The following is a 15,336-nucleotide window of genomic DNA, read 5'->3' on the forward strand; positions in this document are numbered from 1 at the left end:
GCCGTGAAGCTTTGAATGTTGGGGAGTGGATATCCGTCGGGCACAGTCCTGGTGATAAGGCACCGATAGTCCCCACTGGGTCGCCAATCACCTGACTTCTTGGGAACCATGTGCAGTGGTGAGGCCCAGCTGGTTGATGATGGGCGTATGATACCGAGCTCTAACATGTGATCGAACTCTCCACGGGCGACTTTGTCTTTGTCGGGGGCAAGTCGTCGGGGCCGAAAGGAGACAGGGGGGCCTTTCGTGGGTATGTGGTGACGAACGTCATGCTTGACAGGCTTATTCCAGTCGGGTGGCGATGTCAACTCCGGAAATTCCTGCAGCAAGGCCGTGAATGGCCCTTCGGAAACAGTGGCAAAAAACGTGCGACATCTGTAGTCGCCGGCGCAGCAATGCCTTGGATGGAAATGAATGTGGTGGCATCGAGGAGACGACACCAATTGACATCGACAAGGAGGCCGTCATACGTGAGAAATTCGGTTCCGATGATCGCACAGCCGACGTTAGTCACCATGAAAATTCATCGAAAAGCTCTGCGGAGTCCCAGGTTCAATGTGAGTGAGCGTTGCTTGTACACGGGGATCCTAGTACCATTGACAGCTTGGAGGTACATGATCGCCGAGGTGGACAAGCGCTCCGACCATGTACCGGGCAAGATGGTGACCTGGGCTCTCTTATCGACCAGGAACCTTTGTCCTGTTGTACGGTCAACGACATAGAAAAGGCGACACTCACTGAGGCCTTGACCACCGGTCGCGGTTAGTGGTCGGCCACGCGGTTTCCCAACCAGGAGCACGGAAGCCGACAGTGGCGAGCCTGGTCGCCAAAGTTACGGTGGTAATAGCAAACGCCTGTTCCTGGAGAGTTACGCCGGAAACTCTCGGTCGAAGGTGATCGGCGGCGAGAGGGCGAACGGTGACGTCGATGGCCGCCCGGTGTCGAGATTCTCCCGCGCGTACCGGCCACGATGAGCTGGTCGAGGCGGTCACACGGCCGGTCCACATCGGATGGAGGGTATCGCTGTTTTGTAGCATGGCTGGACGAGGATGAAAGCGCGGCGGTGGAGGCAACTTAATTGGGTGGGATCACAATGTACATCACCTTGTTAACCAGGGCAGCGAGCGCATTCAATTCTCTTGTGGAAGAAGCTGCCAAAACCATTTGCACGTTAGCCGGAAGGCGCTGAAGAAAGAGCTCGCGCACCAAAGCGCCTTCCCGTGTGTGTGCATTACGGCCAAGAAGTTGCCGCGTGTGTCGTAACAACTGACTCGGATGCCGGTCGCCGAGCTCTTCCATGGACAACACATGCCGCATACGCGAGCGCTAAGACAGGGCAGCGCGTTCGAGCAGGGCCTCTATAATCTGGTCGTATGGTCTGGCCGGTAGAGCGGCGCTGAACTCAGCTACAATGTCCGCGACCTCATTCAGCAAAGTTGCCGGAAAAGACGCGGTGACGCGGCGGTACTTCGTCGTCTGCGACGTAATCTTGGACAGCTCAAAACAGCACTCTACCTACAGGAACCAGGCATTAGGATTTTGATCACAGTATGGCGGCAGCAGGGTCGTGGCGGTGGATGTGGCGATTGTAACCGGCAGCGTAGGCTGGGTCTGGTCACCGTCAGCAACCGGCGGCAAAGGCTGGTCTGGTCGCCGTCAGTCATGGCCCCCCTTCGTGCCCGGTGACGGGCAACGGTAATCGACTCACGCCCGGGTCACCAATTGTAGAGTTGCGATCAGGCTATAGAGAGACGGCACCAGACGTCTGGTCCAACAGGAACCTGAATTTATTCTGTGCGCGTGGCTCTGACTGCCCACGCCAGCACCCGTGTTCGATAATGATGATCACGGAGCGTAAGTGATGTTGATGAGGCCGCTACAATGTGTTGCGAAATGCGTGCCGAACAGGAACATTTTCGGGTTCGGTTCGGGTTCCGGTTCACGAATTTTGAGTTCGGATCCCCGTTTGCTTCCAGAGAACCATCCGTAACGGTTCGAGCCGGTTCAAACGAGTTGAATCCGGTTCGGAGAAAAAATAACCTGTGTTTTTGGGTTATTGTTGCGCTTAGGTTTCTCCGCCAAGTCGGTTAAAAAGAAATTCGCAGTGAAGAATCAATTTTGCCATTGTTGTGGCCTCCTCAGCTTAATTGTACAATCCAGTTAAGCCGCATGGACGTCAACACCAAAGCATTACCCTTAATGGCCGATAGTTTATTTCTAATATTTTATAGTTGTTCTTAATATACCTATATTTTGGTTTGGATCATAAACCTGCAGCTTCATACCGTATAGTTGGTTTATTTAAGAAATCAACAGTGGCTCTCCTGCAAGGAGTGTATACTTCTCCTTTTGTACATATCCGCCGCGGTGTCACACTCTACTCGCCGCCCAGCGACGTGCGGCACAGCATTTCCAAATAACTAATCCTCGCCGCAATCGTCTGGAAGCAGGAATCATGGCAACAGCAACCCTCTAGGTGAGTCGCTGGCTCACCAGTACCGCCGTTGACCCTTCCCCCCTCCACTGCTGGCCAGCCGGAGACGGCCCTCTCTAGAATTCACCCATCCTCGCCTGAATATTCTGCCAAGCGGGTATCCTCCCTTGAATGGCGGTTGGCCAGCCATGAACGCGCGCACGCACGCTAAGAGCAGAGAGCGCGAAAAACAAAGCACTTCATGAGATTGATGTGAAACAAATACTAAAATATTCGTGTTAAAATGTGCGTCATATGAATTAAAAGGAAATTAAGATGGCTGTAGTGGACGGCCATGTCATAAGTGTGCTTGACAAGAGATGAGGTGTAAAAATTTTACGTGGTTGAGAAAGTGGACGGTGCGCTTGTGAGGTATCATGGGAACATCACCTAAAACGTACGAGGTGTGTAGAAGAATGTTTTCTCTGTATAACTGTGCAAAGTGTTCATGTGGTTATGTGTTGACTGCCTTACATCGTATTAGTATGTGAATCACGGATAAGTGTTCCCCACGCCTGCTGCACACAGCTCTTGGAGATCCAGTGAGGAGGTGCAAGTCCGTTGATGTGTCTGTCCGATGCGCAATCAGGATAAGCCAGCCTCAGTGAATATGTTGTTTGATTCAGTAGTTTATATTCCAAAGTGTGTTGTTGTTACATGAAGTACTCCACTGTGCATGCCATTTATTACGAAGGTGTTCTCGGATATATGGCATGCGGTCAGTGTGTGGTAGAGCTGTGATGTCTTCAGTGTGTCTGAGTGCGGCAGCAGCGGCCCTCTCAACACCAACCTCATCACCAGCGAGCCCAGGGTCGCGTGCACCCAGCGCAAGACCAGAACAACTTTTTGGGCGTATGTACATGATAGTGTTGAGAACCATATAAACGATTCTGTTTTTGCATGGGTTGTGTGATGCCAATGCGCGCACAACGCTCAACGAAAGTGCATATACGATGGACTTCGAAATTTTATGTTCATTAGTGCTTATCAGTGCTTATCAGTGTTGTGCTTATTAGTGGGACTTCGCAAGCTAAGCGCGTATACTCCGTAGTTGCCCCTGGTCTAACGTCACTTGAGATTTGCCTGGTGTAGAATTGTTCAGATACTTTTATAGTATGGTCCCTGTTTCGCGTTCTCTAACATTTTCGTCTCTGAGTGCGTAAATTATTTCGTTGTGAAGGTGTGGCTTTCCGTTTTATTCTCCCTCTTGTTTGCAGTGTTTCCCTGATCCCTGCCGTATAGTACGAACAAATGTAGCACCTTGTATTCATGTTAATAAATTTTCAGAGCTATGCTAATCCAGTGTGATCCGCCTTCACTTTCACGTTTTTAGTTTTGGCAATTTTATTCTTAGTTTAATGTCTTCGTTTTTTAGTGTTTTCTATAGGTTGGTGTACCTCCAGCTTCTCGAACAGATTTCGGGGAAATCCCCAAGGTAGAGTACGTTTCTATTAAGGAAAGTTTGGCATCCACCTGAGTGCAGTGCAGCCGTACGGCTACAAATGAAAGCTATGCAGTTTCTCAGAAATTTCGCAGTTGAAGAAAAAGTCGTCCCGGTCCTTTGTAGCCGTACGGCTGCACTCAGGTGAATGTCGAACTTTCTATCGTCGAAACGTACTCCACGTTGGTGATTTCCCCCAAAATCTGAGTCGATTAACACATCTCCTTCACTTCGAGTTGTTGATCAATTCGCTCTCACGCTATAATCTGCTAGCCTCCTGGTTAGGTCAGTTGGTAGAGCGACTGCTCCGGTTAAGCGGTGGTCCCGGATTCAAATCCTGAACAAGGACAAATTTTTCTTCAATTGCAAAGTTTCTGAGAAAGCTGTATAGCTTTCCTTTGTAGCCGTATGGCTGCACTCAGGTGGATGTCAAACTTTCCCTCATAGAAGTCATTCTCTGTTTCCTTCTATTTAGAAGTTTTCTTCATTTTCTTTTTAAATTCAGCCTTACTTTGAATGTGCCGAGTCTATGATCACTGCTACGACATCACTGCACCGTATCTGCCCTATCTCTACGTGCTGAACAATTCCTTAGTTGCCACAGCAATTAAAGTCAATTCCATTGGGTGTTAAAACCTGACCGTTCTTGTGGCCAATAAATAGAATTCATATCAAAGTACCGGAACATCGCATACATGTTCTAGAACTCGCATTATAATTCCTTTAAGTTTACACCATACCTTTTTCGCAGTTTTACCATATGCGTGCAATGATTACAGGGGTGGCTCAACCTAGAAAGATAAATGGCTTTATGGAATCTTAGCAACCTAGGGGTGATGTAAATGTTCTGCCCCTTGTCTATGCTATGCCACATGTCCCTCTACATGCTACGCCACATGTCCCTCTATATGACTTTAACCTTTTTTTTCTCCTCTCATCTACTACTTCTTTTGTTACTCATCTATTTTCCCCCATTCCCCTTCCTGCAGAGTAGCACGTCGACGTACGCATGTTGGCAAACCTCTCTGCCTTTCCTTCTTTATTAAAGAGCTTCTCTCTCTCTCTCTCTTTCTCTCTCTCGCTCTCTCTCTCTGTGCCCCTTGCCTTGCACCTATGGTTGGGTGAATGGACCCATCTGCCTGGAAAAATTAGAACGATTGATTAAATTCATGAGCCATAAAAACTGTTTGCTTTACTTCATACTATATGTAATGCTTTGGTAGACACTTACCTCCAAAGGACACAGGATGCTCAACTGCACAATACTAATACTGAATGAACAATATAAAAAAACCTTGTGCATCAATAAAAAACTTGGCAAGAAAAAAGTGCTTCAGAAACTTTTGGGCTGGACTCTTGAAATCTTCTCCTGCTCCTTAGTCCAGGTCGTGCAACTGGAGTACAAGCCTGTCATCCAAATTTTGTAGGTATATTTTATTATACTATATAAGCCAGTTACGCTCAGCCACCACAGGTTCAGAAAAATACTGGATAATATCGGGGCTTATTATAATTTTAGAAGATACTGAACATTTTTATAATACTCGCGCAAAAGTAAAATGGGAAAGTTTTCTTCATCGTAGTTTGTGCATACACCCAATGCGAAAAAAGCCAAACACTAGCGCCCACATTTCACTATCAGGTGTCGTGCTGTGTAACCGAAGAACTAAAGGAGCTTCCTCGACATAACAGCCGCTTTCTTTAGCACATGGCCACAGCGATAAAATAGTTCTTAAATTTAAAGCCGTGTTTGAAGGTAAAAACAACACACTGAATTACCTTTTGGAACTCCATAGTGGGAGTGATTACAACAGGTTAGGTAACGCGTGTTCAACATGAATAATCCACGATAAGGGGTAACGCTGCCTGCTTCATAGTAGTTTGGTACTTCTGTCGCATCCGTCCACTGCTATGAAAACCAGCGGGGTGCCACCTGTGTTCGAACATGCATGGTGAAAAAATTACTACATTTTCACACCACTTGATTCGCCGGATTAAGATCTCAAATTTCAACTTTGTGTACTTTACAGAAGCACGGAGACACTATAGAAAAACGTCGCGAAAAGTTTAAATAAATATAAAAGGTGTTCGTCGTCAGGTTTAGGCGGTCGATAGTCACCTCACCTTATGTCCTAGCAGGACCCTAGGGAAAAAATACAACCCCGCTCCCCTCCTTCTTCCTGGAAACCATGCAGTGGGGTAGCCGGGTGCGTGGGCACTATCAAAAGGAATGGTACGCACAAAAATACATTCAACCAATATATACGCGTCGTGCATATGTCCAAAACGCCGGAATTTCTAGCCGGTAATATAAGTCTAGCAACTTTTTTCTAAATCTTTCAGTAGTACGGTTACCTCAAACTCTGATTATGCAAGTTAGGTTGCATTCAATGTGCATACGCATTTTTACTGCGCAGCCTTCTGAGCATCTAGTTCTCTAAAGTGTTAGCCAAAATCCTCCACCCTCTCTATTACTTACTGTTTTCGTTTGCTTTTTAAGTGGTTTAGTCGCTACGTTTATCACATATATTGAGCCTCTCACCATTTCTGAATCAGTGCTCTTGACCTTCCCTCATACCCCATCATCCTTTAAAATACAGCCACACCTAAACCAACACACTATGACTACAGGTGCGGCTTCCCCTTTAGTGTTGTGACTGTTGACACTGTACTTATAATGTGTGGAAGCTGCTATCTTGAAAAGCAACAAGCATAGCATGGCGGCAACCATTCATGCCATACAACAGTGAACGTAACAGCATGTGATTGCGGTGGTTTCGCTCTGCGTCCGAGGATGCTGGGTACACATTAATTCAAAGCCCGCTTGTCCTGATGTCTTAGCCGATGATGCCGTCGAACTCTTTATTCACAGGTCTCGTAATTTGTTTCTTAGGTTGTATGTATTATAAGCTGGATATCCCTACAAGCGCGGGCCAGCGATAAATACACGCATGAGCACGCGGGCTAAAAAAATCTGTTACTGGGGGAAAGCTAATGAAGCGATAGGCAGGCAGCGCTCCTTCTACAGCGAGCAAAAGTTACATTGAAAGGGACACTGAAGTGAATTGGTCAAGCTCCCGTTTTTTTTCTGCACTGCGTAGACTAACTCGAATAAACCCAATTATCATTGTTTATCCGGTAGATAAGTGGGTAATTATTTTATAAATCCCGAACGAAGAAAAAACTACGATGTGCGGTCTCTGGCGGAACGCGAACTAATGGCTGTTACGTCGGGAGGAGGTGCACCGTGATTGGACGATGTCTAAGATTACCATTCAAACAAAGTTTCTGTTTCGGTTTTGTAAAACAACATGGTTTACATCCGACGTTATCGTTGGATGCGCATTCTCGATATCTGAATAATCGCCATATCGCGCTTCTGTGATGTTATAGGCGGTAAAATGTCTGAGATCAGCCTCCCAGGACGGCTTGGAATTGTAGAAATCATTGGCCGAGGCGCACGCACTGGATGAACGCCCTCCGCGTCACCGCAGATTCTCAAATTCCATGAGTTTTTCCCCATCCTTGGAGATTGCCTCACTCATGCCTGTATCGTAAAAAGTGTGTTCACACCAGGCCAAGGTTCTGCTGATTCTGGTCTGTGCCCATTAACAGCACGCAGTCGGTGCTTACGGAAACAGCACACGAACGAGAACTCTCTAGCGCGTCAGAGTTAGTCTGCGCGCGTTCTTCGAATTCCCTCCTGGAGGAATGAACGTTACGGCCCGAAAACGGTGAACTCAGTATAGAAAACGTCTGCTTAAAACGAAACAATTATCTTACAAAAAAAAACGTATCCTCGGGGATTCTAACACGTGACTTGCATAATAACATACCTTCTGCGCCTGACCACTCGGCCTCGGGCTGGCGCTCCCGGCCATAGAATTATAGGGAAAATAATGTATAACCAGTTTACACTTCTATTTAATTTTAGCATTTCAAGCAGTTTAGATGAATATTTGTTGTACAGCGGTCGTGCGATCTCACGTCTAATAATTGCATTTCGTAGACTGAAAAGCGTTCGCAGATATGTAGTCGTGCTGCTGGCCGCTGCGCTTGTTTACCCAGCGCAAAAAAGTGCTTCCTGCTCCGTACGTTTACGCTGTACGGTAAAAGTTTTAGTTGATTTTATTTCCTTAGTACGTATAGAAAGTTCGCTTACTTATCTCGCGCGTATAATCGGCCTTAAGCTTTCCGTCTAGCGTACCAGTCAGCCAAGAGTGGCATGTGCCCTTGTGCAGCGCTTGTGTGGAGCGAGGTGGACTTGGAGCTTGATACAGTGTACAAACTAACAAACTAAAGAAAGGCACATTCTTCAATTCCCAAACGTGTCGTGGCTTCGTTTCTATTGAGCGAACGAATTGCGGCGGCCCTTCGGCGGCCGTGCAGTAGCACACTCAAACCAAATGATTTCTTCCTACCGTCACACGAAAACGCCACAGTAAATGGGTACAGATGCAGAGAAGACAGCATTCTCGAATACATAAATCGGGGTAGACACTCTCAGAGTGGTCGAAACATGGCCCATAGACTCTGGACTGCAATTTGCGCTAGTAATGACGCTATATTTACAAATCCCTTTCCCTATAAGATGTTTAATACACAGGGCATCGTTTGCACCCTGTACGAGGAGCGTTGGAGAAACACCCTTTTGGAGAATTTCGAACCCGGAGGAAGGACCGCGCATAAGACCTAGACTCAAGTTGTAGAAAAAAGGACGCATAGTTCACTCGTTTTACCGATTCCTTTTTGGATCTCCAATTTGTTGTTTTGTTACTTCCTACCTCGACCCGCCTACGTGCTGTGCACAATCGTCTGCTTAAAGAAACGAGAAAGAATTTTAGAGACGGCGGCATCATTTATTAAAACAAACAATAATATGAAGCCTCTCTAAGACGGCATGAGCAAGAAAAGCGTCAAAATAATAGATGGTTGCAGTTTTTTACATCTCAATACCGCCGTCTAATACGTCTGTCCAAAGACGAGTGGATACACCACGCACTATAAAACAAACCGATAGAAAAATCGAGCACGACAAATTTAGGAAATAAGGTGGCACTGCAACTCGCATGAAGATCGTTGGGGTAACATTGTGGGACGCCTAAGACTTCGAAACTTTCACTATTCTAAAAAAACCTAATGCGAAAGCATCTGACCTACACACTCTGTGAAGATTGAAAATACATGACCATGACGTCTTCGTCATGCTGATAGGTGCTTGACTCCTTTAGGGAGATGGAATTTGCTTTAAGACACATTCTATTAAAAATGAATGTAAGGCGACTGAACTTTCTTAGGCCTTCTACTGTACAGATGGCATGTAGTTTCAATACGATAAAATGAGTGTAAAGTCTACATTTTTCTCTTAAATAAACCTAACAGCTCCTCTGGTTTCCTTCCGCTCCATATGTATGTTATCTTTGTGTGTATGTGAATTTTAAATATTAAGAGCGCACTCAACCTTCGCATCGCTAAGGGCCATGCGAAAGTTCAGTCGCTGTTGTTACTATAGAGATCACTATGGCGCATCTTCCTACCGTCCTTCTAGAGGCCGAACTGCCGGAATTAGGGTGAAGTGGCCTTAATATTGAATATAGGAAAATATTTCCCGCACGAAATTACGGTGGCGTTCAGCCACAAAGCCAGAAGACTCCTGACTTCCGAATATCCTTAGCTTTGCTGGTTTTGGTAACGAAGCGTTTGAAAAAAATGTCTGACAAGTACAATACTCGTAATACGAAATTTCATCGCAGCGCGAACTGCAGTCTTCTATGCTACGGCGCATAGTTGCTACGTCTCAGGGAGTGATCGCGTGGTCAGCGACCACACGGTGGCGCGCTTCACTCGGCCGTTAGCTCGGATCGGGTCGCCGCCGACGAGCATGTTGGAAATAGTGTTTGAACCTTCCGCTCACATGTCATGTGCTTACGAGGAGGACCGGAACCTGCAGGACAGCGAGAGTTGCTGCATTGCGAGGAAAAGGAGCAACGAGGAGGGCGCCGAAGAGCTTGTGTACATGGATGACGCAGCGCGTTTTTTGCTTCTGTGGCCCCACCTCGACATACTGCCTTCCCACCTACACTTTCTCTATAGTTTCCTCCTCGGTGTTCTTTGTGTATTCGAGGTTTCCTTCGTTCGCTAGGTTATAGGCGGAGAAGTCTACCAAACCAAAGCAGCAGACGCTAAAGTGCTTCGCACCAAAATGCGCACCAAGCCCCAAACGTATCAATCCCCGCCAACAGCTTCGCCTAAACGCAGCTGTGGTACCTTGCGTTGACGCCCTATCGCACACCACAAATGTGGCCCACAGGTACAATGCGGAAGTCGTATACTCTGCAAGCCACAAGCTATCTATTCTATGAAGGATGACGAACTTGAGGAAAAACAGCAAAGTGGTTTCGGCATATAAAACTGGCGACCTTGTTTTAAATGCGCAGGAGGGCTGTGTATTATTTTCCTAAGGCTAGGGAAACGTGTACGTAGCCAAACAGAGAGATGCGTCAGAAATTGGTTGGCGGCGCACGCAAACGATATAAAATTTAGTGCACTTTCATTTTGTGAAGGTAGATGACCTGCGAAACTGGACACAGTCGACAGAGTGCATGAAACAAACCACATTTTTTAGTAATTTGAGCTGAAGCACACTTAATAGCCACTTCGGTGAGCGATACTTGGAAAGATTCGAGATTTATACTAGTGAACAAATATGGGGCTCTCTGTTTCCTTCAGGACTCGCCGTTTGGCAACCTGTCTGTAACACATAGCCGAATCTGCTCGACTAGGGAAAACACCAGACAGGTTGGGGTCGGCTGTTTGATGTCCACATAAAAACCTGCTGCGAGCAACACGGACATGTCATCAGTGAGGCATGAAAACTATAGCCTTGTGTGCACGCCCCCCCCCCCCCCCCTACTAGTCACTCCAGTCGCCCAACTTGCACGCATAAACCGAAAACCGCTGATATGCGCGTGCTTCAACTTGAAAGACACCGGCAGCTACAAATTGCCAGCACATTAAATTGCCTGGAAAAATACGCCCCAATGAATTCGTGTAAAGCGGATTCGCAGGAATGTAAACTGGGGCTGTAAGACATACGGCTTGGCACTAACAGAGCACAGTACGGAAAACATGCAGATGTATCCTTGCGAAGCCATTTTTTGACTTGCAAAAACTGTTCGCCAGATTTGAAAAATACCTCCCTCATGAGGAAGTGCGAAACACTGCTGCTGCTGAGTGAAATGATTGAAGATGAACGAATTTTAACACGTGTAAGACATGCGGCAGTATCACGTATATTAAGCTTCCTGAAAAAGAATTGAAATATCTACGCATGCGGTGATGGGACCCATCAGTTGCAGGGCTTATCTAGTTATTTTAATTTAGTTCAAAATAAACACCAGTTGTAAGTTCAAAGTGGTCTTCATCGGCTTATCTCGGTCCTTGTCTTTTTTCGCTGTCTTCGAGATTGTGCGGTCAACGTTCAAACTCATGGGTGCCTGTTTCGAATACTGCGTTAAGATGAGCACTGTCAACGGGAACATCTATTAAAATGGATCTCGTGATTGTTGTCAGCATAGGAGCTGCAGGCCCGGCAGTAATTCCAACATTATCATGGGAGCGCTCGAAAATTTTCCGATGGTTCGTTGTGAAAAGTGTTTGGAGGAAATTAGCGACGGGGCTGCTGCACACGCGACTTGTGACGTTAAGTTGGCGGTGAGCGACAAGAACAATTATGTTGTGCGTTATCTGGTACAAAGTGCTTACAAGCATCAAGCGCACTGGTCGTGGCAAGCTGTCGAAATAGAGGTTGTCGAAGGGACTCCCGAGGTAAGTTAACGGCCAGATACTACGTTAGTAACGGAGAAGTACCCAACACGAAATCGGTTGTATTAGATGGGAGGATTTTCGGGTGTTCTCCAGTATGTAAGGGTGTGGCGGTCGTAACGCCGGGGCTCCTCGTAGCGTGAAGCTCGGTCAGTCCAGGCGAATGTGGTAGGGAACCCTTCACGAAGATTGTGGCGTCCAAAGGCACACACCGAGTAAAGGCCAGGAAATGGTTGGGAGGCCCCTGTTCTGAATGAAATAAGGAACATGAACTAGGGTAATTGCCTCAATTTCACTGTGCACTATTTTCGTCAGGCTGTCAGGCGGATTCTCCGCGCACGATTTCTCAAGGAGATGGGGGCAATGCGACATCAACGCACGATGAAGCCGCGGCTGTTTGCCGCCGTCACATGAACCGGTTTGGTATGCGGCGACATTTCCCTTTCTCCAAGCGTAAGATTCCTTGAGGGAGGGTTTTCACCGTGCTTCAGCCTTTAGAAAAGAGTTGTAGAAAGCATTATCTGCAATTCCCTTCAGTTTGTGTTTAACCTTGTGGGCGTCTGGCATTATTGGGACTACCTTCGCGTCTTGGAGGAAGACATCCTGAATGTACGTTACGTAAGACTCGGTAGATGTCTGGGAACATGATCCGAGCTTTTTTGTTGACCTAGCGGCCAACCGGCTTGCCAAACAAATCTTAGAGCTTCCCATTTTAGACACCCGAACTGCTGAATTCTTTTCCATAGGATTCTAATCAACCCGAGCGCGCCTTTTAAGAAAGAAATCGGCACTTTCCAGCTTCAGCGTTTTACGATATCTGGCCGTTTGAAACGTTCGTAGCCACCTTTCCTTATTGATGCTGTCTGTACTGGAGAAACAGCCTGGCACGACGACAACAGGCGTAACCATAAGCAGTGCTTTGGAAACACCCTCATTGGTAGCAGGCGTCGTTCGGCGGCATATATGTCGTACACTCTGATGCTCCGTATAGTTAAAAGTTGCTCGGTCGAGAGTTATTGGCATCGGAACCGAATCCTCAACCAGAAGAATGTTACGTGGCAGCCTATGGCATTTCCCCCCCCCCCCCCCCCCGCTCACCGCAAGATTCGGAAGCGTATTCGCGAGTTACAAATGAGGTGACCATCAACAAGAGTGACAAATTGTCACCGTGTTTTTGTGCCTTGCACCGGTCCTCAACAATGAATTAAGGAATGAACAAAATCTGTAGTGAGAACCGGGTCTGTTTTAGGGCAACGTCTCAAATGGAATAAACGCGATTCAATACACCTTCACTATTTTACAATCAAGATACATTTAACTTGGCGCATCGCTTACAAATTGCGCCTATTTAAGGAGTTGCTACGTTTAGAACAACTGAAATCCCCACTTTTTGATTTCTATTTTTTATTCGTCGAATACGGCAATTTTTACAACAATGGTAATTTAAAATTTTCTTTCTTTCCTCTTTACTGATGTTTTCAAATATTCAGTTGCTTTATTTATTAATAATTTTAAAATAGGAGTTCCCGCCTGCTGACATATATTTGTGGTTCGTTAAATGAGTATACCTAGAATGAAACGCCGCGTATTCATTGCAACCCAAAATTGGGGTTCCCATTTACCAAATTGCCTTATTCCAAGCATGGCTGTTCCGGATGTATTTATTTAATAAAGCTTACAGTATTAGCCTAAACAAATTCCTGAATCTAGTGCCTCAATTGGACGGACCAAAATAAATGAGAGCGTTACGGACTTACCAAAAACATGCTTAATTTATTTAAACAACAACCAATGCCACAGCAAGTATTGTTCAGAGGCAGCTCTGTAGAAAACCATGGGAGAGGTTTCTTACTGGGCACCAGACGATAGTATAGCTCGGTCTCCGGACCGATTGCTTCCCACTGTGCCTGATGTTTTCATTTGGTAAGCCTACCAGTTCTTGGTCCTTTACAGTACACATAAAAATCTTTATGCTATTTTTCTCCGTTCAGTTGGAGCAGATTCGACACAAATTTCGGAATATCAGAGTACCCCTGCACCTAATGGAATCACATAGCGCTTCACGAAACGTTTTTCTTGATACCGCTCCATTTACTCATGCAGGTGGTCTTTAAGAGTGCTTTATAAAACTGTTGATGTTTGTGTGTCAGTTACCATTGAAAATACGGGGTAGATGGTATTTCAGTAAACAGGCTTGGTGCGATTCGGTGAATCGGTTTTTTACTTCGAACTTCTGCCCGTTCACTTCGAACTTCGGCCTTAATCGCGTACAAAAAACTTCGAGTGCCTTTTCACGTCATTGCTAACCTTTAGAGCTAGCTATGGTCGAAACTGCATGACGCTTAGACTATAGCCACCCCAAGAATGCTTTTATTTTTATAAGGGTGTTTTACGAGACGCTTTCGCTGAAACCTTTTCTTTGACCTTTAATAAAATTTTCGAGCATGTTTTTGAGATTAAGGCACCAAAGGCAAACAAAAATAATTCCGTTTTTTTATGCCTACAGATGTCGCGTTTGGGTATGTAGACATTTTACCCTCGTATACACGTTGTATGGCCGGACGGATATAAATACCAGCGCCATGAGGTGGTATGAATACGGCGACTGTAAAGGAACGAAAATGTGGTGCTATAAACTATTTTTCATCTATGCATTCACTGTTATTACAAATGCTAACTCACGGGATGTTCAGAAAGTGCATTTTTTTGACATAGCTAAAGTAAGACATTTTCTTTGGCATTGCTTTTCTCAGATTCTAAAAGTTTCAGTTAAAATGTACAAGTTGTTACGCAGCATTTTGTTTGAAACGTGGACTTGCATGTTACACTATGCGAAGTTTTCCTTTCTAACTGCAGAGTGTTTCGCTCATGCGGATTGAATACACTGCTAACGTTGACAAATTTAAGGTAGAAAACAACAATTTGTGGATTGAACAATCGATGCTCACTTTAGAGCGCATGCTCTTTTAAAACGCGTGACCAGTTGTTGGAGTCAGCTAATTCGCGAAATAAGACACAACCCCGATAAGTATTTGTTAACTGTTACATTATTGCGATTGCTGTGTCCATGAAGGTAAAATAATTTTAAAAGTATGTAGTGATTGCATCGAATTGCACTGCAACCATTAAAATCTATTGACGGGGTGGGGGGGAGGACATTATAAGACGTTTTCGCGGTTTAACCGAAGTTTTATGAGCCCCAGCGTTATACAAAAAAAGTTAAAAGACACAAAAACCCTTCTTTATTATAGTTCAGAATGAAAACGCATTATTGCCCAATTGAATGCCTGAGCAATTTTCTTCCACGCCTCTTCCTCTAAGAGTTTGGTACTCGTGCAGCTTTTGAAGATTTGCTCCGGCATTCGCTTCTGCTATGTGCTTTCGAATAGCTTCAATATGTACAATATGCGATGCACCCCTGCTCCTTTCTGCCTCCATGTATTAGGAGAGCGCGAGTGGGATCGTTTTTTTGCCGGCCTGTGCGATCGCTTAGTTGTGTTTTTGCGCTCGTTATTTCATCTGCGGTATACAACCGTAAGCGGTAGAGTTGCGCTACGGCCTAGTTAAAGCACGTGCTATGAAACGCTTCGTGCATAGG

At 45.8% G+C, this 15,336-nt stretch overlaps 1 long non-coding RNA gene across 1 annotated transcript in view; it reads left to right on the plus strand.

Moving 5' to 3' along the window:
* The first annotated feature begins 14,314 nt into the window (after nt 1-14,314).
* The window catches only part of LOC144152621 (uncharacterized), a 68,428-nt gene continuing 67,406 nt past the window's right edge, over nt 14,315-15,336 (plus strand). Inside the window, exon 1 of the long non-coding RNA XR_013319197.1 lies at nt 14,315-14,458. This is a non-coding gene — a long non-coding RNA (uncharacterized LOC144152621). The remainder of the gene's footprint in view (nt 14,459-15,336) is intronic.

The sequence above is a fragment of the Haemaphysalis longicornis genome, unplaced genomic scaffold (genome assembly GCF_048455015.1).
Source record: "Haemaphysalis longicornis isolate Haplotype H1 unplaced genomic scaffold, Haemaphysalis longicornis Haplotype H1 scaffold_9, whole genome shotgun sequence".
In the NCBI taxonomy this organism is placed as follows: Eukaryota; Metazoa; Arthropoda; class Arachnida; order Ixodida; family Ixodidae; genus Haemaphysalis; species Haemaphysalis longicornis.